Source organism: Bidens hawaiensis, unplaced genomic scaffold, assembly GCF_021521415.1.
Source record: "Bidens hawaiensis isolate Kalapana, Puna unplaced genomic scaffold, B.hawaiensis_p1.1 tig00005079_1, whole genome shotgun sequence".
Taxonomy (NCBI): Eukaryota; Viridiplantae; Streptophyta; class Magnoliopsida; order Asterales; family Asteraceae; genus Bidens; species Bidens hawaiensis.
In genome coordinates, this window is record NW_027491323.1 from 1266592 (window position 1) to 1275903 (window position 9312).

Genomic DNA, 9312 nt, shown 5'->3' on the forward strand with positions numbered 1-9312 from the left:
CCTAAGAAAAATCTAACGTATCTCAATCAGACAAGCCTTCGGTGTCTAATGAGGAGTTGATGCGATTCATTAATCCTCAACTGAAATCATCAAATGGAAAAGTATTTAAATTAAAGGGTTTGTCAAAAGTGTTTTCTGACAAAGTAGTTCCTCTGAATCTTCTTAAACCTGAAATGATTGAAAGTGTATTTCAAGACGACACTTCACAAATGACTGAACTTGAACAAAAATTTTATCAATAAAAAATTGTTAATGTTCAAGAAAAACCAAAAACTAATGTTTTTAAACCTATCACGTTTATAAAATCGTCATGTTTGGAAAATTCTTCGAATTTAACAAATCTTGAATTCTATAAGAAAAGAAAGGGTTTAAAACACGAAACACCGAAGAAAGTTACATTTGAGAAACCCAAAGATGATATTCATAAATCTTTGCTATCAAAGACTACATGTACTTTGCCACGAAACACTTTGGACTCTCGATTATGTTTCAAATGTGGTGAACCGGGTCATGTTTCCAAAAAATGCAAAGCAAAGATTGATGATATCAAAGTCTCATCAACTCGAAAGATTTATTCATTATCAAACTTAAAAGAAAATCAAGTTGATGAGTGTGTTATAATGTATTCGAATATTAATCCGAAGAAGGTTATTCGGATAGAGACACAACCAAATGTGTTGACCGTGTTCAACCAATTTGTTCAAATGTTGATTCGGGAAGAATAAGTGATGGATACTTAAAGAAGAAAACTAAGAAAACCGTCCCATATTCTCAAGTTCCGAATGTTAGCGTTAATTTAAATGTTTCTCCTAAAGTATCAAAGGGAGAGCCCAAGACTGAGGCTTGGGCTGCCTTTTTGAACTAATTATTTTACTTGTTTGTGCAGGGTACATCTCGGTCCGTGTCTAATCACAAATGGATATTCGATAGTGGATGTTCTCGGCATATCACCAGCAACCTGGATCTTCTGAATAACATCAAAGATATTCAAGGGGGTTATGTTGCGTTTGCTGGTAACCAAGGAGGAATGATTACGAAAGAGGGAGAAGTTTCAAACGGAAGAGTAACGTTTGAAGAGGTTAATTATTGTGATAAGGTGGATCATAATCTGTTGAGCGTGTCACAGATTTGCGATAAGAAATTTACCATCATATTCACCGACAAGGAATGTGTTATTCTTCAACCTGGATACACAATTCCTGAAGACATGGTTGTCATGCGATCACATCGATCAAATGATATTTATGTACTTGACATGAGTTATGATGTACAAGTTTCGCCCTCAGCTACTTGCTTTGTATCCAAAGCGACTGAGAAAGATTCTATTCTTTGGCATAGACGCATGGGACACATCCACTTACGAAAGATGAACTTTCTAATGTCAAATGATTTAGTGGATGGTGTGTCACTCAAGAATTTCAAGTTCAATGATCACTGCGTCACGTGCAAGAAAGGGAAACAAAAGAAGAAATCACATCCAAGCAAGTCACTAAACACTATTGTTACTCCTCTGGAACGACTTCATATGGATCTCTTTGGTCCGGTGAATCGTGCTAGCATTGCTGGAGATTTTTACTGTTTAGTCGTAACGGATGATTTCTCACGCTACTCATGGGTGTTATTTATAGGATCGAAGGATCAGAATCCTGTCTTAATTCAAAATCTTATCACGAAGATCGAATCACTTTATAAACTGAAAGTGAGACGAATTCGTAGTGATAATGAAACTGAATATAGGAATAATGTATTGGATTTCTTCTGCATTCAGAAAGGAATTCATCGGGAATTCAGTGCACCTTATGTTCCTCAACAGAACGGTGTGTCTTAAAGAATAAATCGTACGCTGATTGAAGCTGCACGTACAATGCTTGCTGATTTAAAGCTACCTGTTCAATTCTGGAACGAAGCTGTGAATACAGCATGCTATACATTGAATCGCGTACTAACGGTAAAGAAGCTCAAGAAGACAAGTTACGAGCTTCTGAATAATCGTAAGCCGAACTTAAAGTATTTGGAACCATTCGAGTGTCCATTTACTGTTTTGAAGAAAGATTTTGGAAAGTTCGATGAGAAAGCTTTTGAGGGTTATTTCTTGGGATACAACTCTCCGAAGAAGCGGATTTTCAATATTTCTTTGGGTTGTGTGGAAGAATGGTATCACGTTGATTGTCAAAGTTATACGACTCCACTAACTGGTACTGGTCCCGATCGGATGTTTGATTACGATCGCTTATTTAATTCATTTACATCAACAGTCGATGAAGTACCTGAAGACCTCATTAGATCTTATTTGGAAGATCAGTGTATTCCGAATCCAAGGTTTTCTTCGGTCGATGTAAATGACTCTCCTAATGTATCAGAAACGATGAATGATGTTTCTGAATCTTCCGATGATGCTGATTATGTGGATTCATCATCTGTAATGGTAGATGAAGCTCAAGAGACTACCGAGCCAATTCTAATTAGTTATGATTCAACAACTGTCTCTTTAGACACAGCGGAGGAGAATATCACCAATTTGGGTGAAATGTATCTGTTCCTACAAATCCTTCTTTAAGGATTCATTCACAGCATCCACAAGATCAGATAATTGGTGATGTGAACGACGGGGTTCGTACAAGGCACCAATTGGCTAATGTATGTGATGATCAAGCTGTTTTTAATGTATCTCCTACTGAGGATTCGATAGTTTGTGCTTATGCGGATTTGCATTCTTCGGGTATTCTCAGTATCGCACAATACACCTGCTTCCTATCACATATAGAACCGACTAGTGTTGCAATGGCACTCAAGGAACTATCTTGGGTTGAAGCTATGCAGGAGGAGCTGCAATAGTTTATAAGATTGGGTGTATGGGACTTAATCGATAAACCCGATCGCTTAAAAAAGGCGATTCCAACTAAATGGGTTTTTAAGTGCAAAAAGGACGACCGCGGGGTAATCGTGAGAAACAAAGCACGATTGATCGTACTTGGATACAATCAACAAGAAGGCATATATTACACTGAAGTATATGCTCCGGTGGCACGACTGGAGGCTATACGAATTTTTCTTGCCTATGCAGCCTACAAAAATTTTAAGGTTTTTCAAATGGATGTGAAATCGGCGTTCTTGAATGGAGCTATTCATGAGGAAGTGTACATGAAGCAGCCTTCTGGTTTCGAGGACCCAGACTTTCCCGAGTGTGTTTATCGGTTAAACAAGGCTCTTTATGGTTTACATCAGGCCCCGAGAGCCTGGTACAGCATGTTGGCTGACCATCTAATTGAAAGTGGGTTCAAGAGAGGAACTGTGGATTGTATATTATTCTATAAGAACGTGGGTGATGATCTGCTCCTCATCCAAATCTATGTGGACGATATTATTTTCGGTTCGAAAAATGAAAGCTTATGTAAAGACTTTGAGAAGACGATGCAGACAAAATTTGAGATGAGTTCGATGGGAGAGATAAGTTTCTTTTTGGGTTTGCAAGTTCACCAGTCTGACACCGGGATCTTTATCCATCAGATGAAATATGTGAACGATGTCTTGAGCCGATTCAAGATATCCGATGGCAAAATTCCCTCAACACCTCTTCCCGTGGGTCACAATTTATCACCGCATGAATTGGAGGATACCGTAGATCCAACCCTATATCGAGCTATGATCGGATCACTTATGTATTTGACTGCATCTCGACCTGATATCGTGTTTGCTATTTGTTTGTGTGCAAGGTACCAATCATGTCCCCGAGTGACTCACCTGGCGGCAGTAAAGCGCATCTTACATTATCTGAGGGGAAATCCTGACATCAGGTTATGGTACCCCAAGGACGATATGTTCGATCTCACCGCCTTTACTGATTCGGACTATGGAGGATGCAAGATCAACTTCAAATCTACAACAGCGGGATGTCAATTCTTAGGAAACCGGCTTGTTTCCTGGCAGTGTAAGAAGCAGACAACGGTCTCAACTTCAACGGCCGAAGCGGAGTATGTGGTGGCCTCGAGTTGTTGCTCACAGGTTCTCTGGATCCAGCAACACATGCGGGATTACGGTTTGAAGTTTCTTATTACTCCCATTTATATTGATAATTCTGCTGCAATTTCAATCACCAAAAATCCGTTTCACCATTCGAAAACCAAACATATTGAAATCTGTTATCACTTTATACGTGATTGTTTTGAAAAGAAATTAATATCCATTGATCAAATTCATACGGATTTTCAAAAGGCTGACCTTTATACTAAGGCATTTGACAAAACACGTTTTCAATATCTGCTAGGTATAAATGGTTTAAAATCTTTAAAGGATATTCAAAAGCTTGGTTAAATCATTTTATTTCTTGTTTTCTTTTCGATTTTTGTTGTTTTTAGGGGGGGGGGGGGGGAATATAAAATCCAAAAATATTGTGGTTTCTGTTTGTACAGAGAAAATTTAAAAACTCCAAAAACATTCAAATATTGAAAAATTTCAAAACATTGAAAAATGCTCCTCAAAATGCATGCTTTCATTTTTGAAGAAAATTCTGCTTTGTTTTTATTTTATTTTGCAAAGAAATTCAACTTTATTTTTTTTTATTCAAATATTGGATCCTCTCCTGCGCGATAAGATTATCCGAACTAAGGGTTAATATTTGGGTATTCTGCTTTATTTTTTCTTGGTGTTTAGTATAAAATCTTGGACTTTCTCCGCGCGATAATACGGGATTATCCGAATTGAGGGTTAAGATTTTATGCAACTTCAACTTATTTTTATCTTTTTATTTTGTTGAAATGGAACCTTATTTGCGTGTAGTCATACCGACCTTAAGGGAAAATTTTGACCTTCTACTTTATTTTCTTTTTATTATTTTTGCATGAGTCACAGTTATTCAAAATTTGGAAAATCAAAAGAAAAAACGTACATGTGATATTCACTGTATAAGAGATAGAAATGTTATATCTGATTGATGGGGTACACATATGGTTTCGTACCTAATTGAACCAAATTAAAGCATATCATAAAGTTTCCGAAAAGTTTAAAAGGACAATTATATCTGCAATCATCGTTGGGTTACGCGTATAATAATCATCGAAATTGAAGTGCTACTTAGTGATATTTTCGTCAATATGATTCCTTGCTCAACTCATAAAAATATGTACTGCGTTAATAGTGTAGTCGTTTATTGTTTTTTGTTATTTGTTATTTGAAAATTTCAAAAATCCAAAAAGATTTTTTTCTTTCTTTTCAATTCTGCTTAGTTTCGATTTACCAAGCTAGCGAATAAATTCAAAAGAAAAAGATTGATCCCCAAAAATGTTTTAAGTTAATCGTGCTTAATATATTTACAACTGGTATCAGTTGTATTTTTAACGTAATAATCCGTTTAAATTTAGTATTACCAATCCTTGGTTGATTGGGTATTTTAATGTATGCGATTAAACCCTAAAATTGGATTTAATTGATTATTTAATTCAGTGTTAAAACCCTAATTGGTTTTAATATTATTTAAATCCTTAAAAGGGATTTGTATCTCATTCGCTAAGGAAAATTAGGTCATTCGTTTAAACATTTAACGAATAGAATGTATAATGTATCATTCGTTAAAGATTAACGAATAACTTCTTTATTCGTTAAAATGTTAACGAATAAGAGAAGGTAAAATAAGATTCTTATTCGTTGAAAAGTTTAACGAATCAGGATTATTAATTTAACGAATGAGGTCATTCGTTAGTTCAAATTTTGAACGAATGACCTCGAGCGTTGTGAAATTATTGGGTTAAAATCCCAATGTTTGACGAATACCATTTCATTCGCCATTTTCCTATTTCACTATCACCCTAGACGAACTATTGCAAAATTTTTCCAAGATTTCATACCTGCTTATTATCGCAATTGATTAACATATTCGTGTTATACAGGTATTATTGGCGATCTCAATGATATGAGTCTTATGGATTTTCATCGGGTTTTTATGTGTTAATTGATCAATGTTCTAACTGGTTATGAACCGAACAGTTGCACACTGTTAAAACTCATATATTGATGACAATTAGTTCCGATGATCATTGATTAAGATATAAAACTGATTTCAGACCAATGTCATTGGATTTAAATGTGAAAATTGTTAGGAAACTAACTAATACGTCGTTGATATTCATTGTTTTTGACTTTGAATAGTCAAAATTAATTTAATTTTTTACTCCTGATAGTCAAATGAAAATTTAATTTACATTCGTTACATTTGTAACGTGATCAGGTCAGATTTGTTAAATTGTTAACGAAAGACTATTTGTTTCGCTAAGGTAGCGAATGGACAGTGTATTTGATAACGAATAAGTATAATGAATCAGAGTTGATTCGTTAAAGTAATACACATTGATTCGTTACAATAACGAATGAATTCACGTATAAGTATGATTCGTTCTTTGTAACGAATGTAAAACATTAATTGTATAAAGAATGTCTCATTCGTATAAAGTAACGAATGAGATGCTCATTCGTTAAATCGGTATGATGTATTTAAACAGTTTGATGAATTTTTTTTAAACAGAATATGGAAAAAGAGATCTTTCAACATCCAGTTCCCGAGCAACAACCAGAAAATAATCCTGAGCTACAGCCTGAATTCAAGCTGAACCTGTTCAAGCTCCCGTCATGCTGTCATGGAACAAGAGCCATAATATTTCTGCCTATCTTGAACCAAACTTTGAAGATTCTCCGATATTCGTGGGAATGATTAGTTTTCTAATTCGCTCGAGAATCTACAAGGCCATTTCTACCCGTACAGTTGCTTATCAGAAGATAATACAAGAGTTCTGGAATACTGCTACGTTCAATGAAGAAGATAATCAGATAGATGCAGTTATTCAAGAAAAACGGGTGGTGATTGATATTGGCGTGATCAGAGACTCACTAGGATTTAATGACACAGTTGATGACAGATGTGAGTTTGATAGAGCATTGATCAGAGGATTATTTGGCCGTGTAAAGTATAATGGTGATTTGGGCAGATCTATGTACAATAAAGCGAACTTATGTGAACAATACAAGTATCTGCTTCACGTATTGATTCATTGTCTCGGTGGACGTAAGGGTGGATTTGATGAGTGCCGAGTGATGCTTCAATCTGCGGTTGTTGCCCTTGTTCTTAATAAACCATTCAATTTCTCAGAATTGGTTTATTATCATTTGAAAGAAAACATCACCAGCAGACATAAGTTCTTAATGTATCCCAGATTTTTACAAATGATGATAAATGATCTGGTGCCTGACTTGGAAAAAGATCAAACAGACGTAATGAAGCTCGATTATATGAATGAAGAGACGATGCGACGTTTGAGATCGTACAGAGGTCAGAGTTTGGCCTCGACCAAAGTTTAAACGTTTGATTGGTCATCTAGCGAATATTGATTATGTCGCGCCACCTAATGATCGTTGGGCTCATGACGATTCCGATTCAGAACGTGAAGGTGGTGATGGTGGAGATGATGGTGGTGATGGTGGTCCAGGACCACAAGCCGAGTTAAGTTATGAATAGAAGCGTAAGCGTAAAGGTAAAGAACCGATGACAGAAAATGGGGAGAAACCCAAGAAACAACGAGTTAGAAGGGGTTCGGGTATTGAGATACCGAGTCAGCCGTTAGTGCCTTTTACTGCTGTTTCTACTCCTATTATTTCTTCTACTGCTTCTCTAGTTCCAGTTCCACAGATTCCACGATCTCCTACTCCTACTACAATGATAGATTTTCCTCGTTCTCCAACACCTGTGCACACTCAAATGCAAGCAGACAGAGCTGCAAATGAGCTAGCGCAACGGAATTTGCTGAGGCATCTTCTATCGGCTCAACGTGAAAACAGGGAACTTCGAGCCCTGATTGCTGCTCAGGGGGAGAGATTGGATAAACAGGATGAGATCATTCTTCAGTTGACTTGTAAAGAAGATGAGTTGAAGAAGTTGAAGAATAATGAAGACGATCAGGATGGTGCAGGGGGTGGGGTAGATCAGCAGCCGGGCGGAAGTTCCACACCGTCGGCGGGTAATAAGACTGATGCGAGTGTTGGTGGTGGGTCTGAAGCTAGTAATCTACAGATTGTTCCATATAAAGATTACACGGGAGCCAAGCCAATAGATGTTATTCCGGCTAACATGCTTCTGTTTGTAGGAATGGATGGGATTGTATACGGTATGGTGAATGCTGATGAGATCGAAGAAGGAGAATTTCTTGATCATTCTTTAACGAAAGAACAAATTGCCTTGCTTTTGGATCTAAATGATGATGAGATTGAGGAATTGGGTAAGAATGTGGATGTGGAGATGGAAGATAGTACTGATACAAGTATTCCTCGCGGGAATGTACCTGATTTTGAAGAAGTGGAAGTGGAAGATGTTACTGCTGAAGAATATCCGGAGTTTTACACAGATAATAACAATGACTCGGGTATTCCGTTTTTCACTGCTGAACACTTTGATGCAGCAGAACGTCGATTACAAGAAGAAAAAGAGAAGTGGAATAAAGCTGCAAAGACCAGTCACGTATCGACAACAGAGAAAAAGCGCAAACGTGCTTTGGATGGTATGTTCGAGCATAACGTACAGAAGATGAACAACATGATCGAGACCTTTCGTTATCATGAACAAGAGGAAGTCAAATTAGCAAGGGATCGAGCATCGGCATACCAAATGAAGAAGTACAAGCCAGCTAAAGATGCGAGAGGTGACATGGTAGCATGGCAGTATGATTCTGAGCTTAAGGTATATATCGTGAAGTGGGAGCATGGTATTTATTATTTCAAACGCCCACACGATATCTTATCTATGCCCAGATGGGATGTGAGAACCCTAGCCAATCGACCGTTTGTGAATCGTGGGGACGATAAATGGGCTAGTTGGTTCTATAAGCAGTTATTACATGAAACCCGGTTTGGTTTCAAGTTTTTCAAGCCTCAGGTGCCAACTCATAAGTACATTGATGAGATTGATACTCGCACTGGCTGGAGGAAGTTAATTTTACAAGTCAAGCCGCCGAAGACTATGAAGAGGGTCCCATGAAGATATTTCCTCAGAGACTTTTCACCTCGTTCAATTATTGGTACTACGACAATATTATAGTTTCAGAAGGTTGTTAGAGTTTGTTATTCATACAAGATTCATAGCTGCATTGACTGGAAGACGAAGATGCTCCAGTGTTAAAGTAGATAAAGAGATCGAGACGAGGGGGAGTTTGTTGATACATATTTTGTACGTCTCGGTCTTTATCAGGGCATTAATGTAATAAGTCTAAAGTATAGGGGTCTTAATGTAAATATAGCTAAATAGGCCATTCGCTCTAATGTAAGTTACATTCGTTA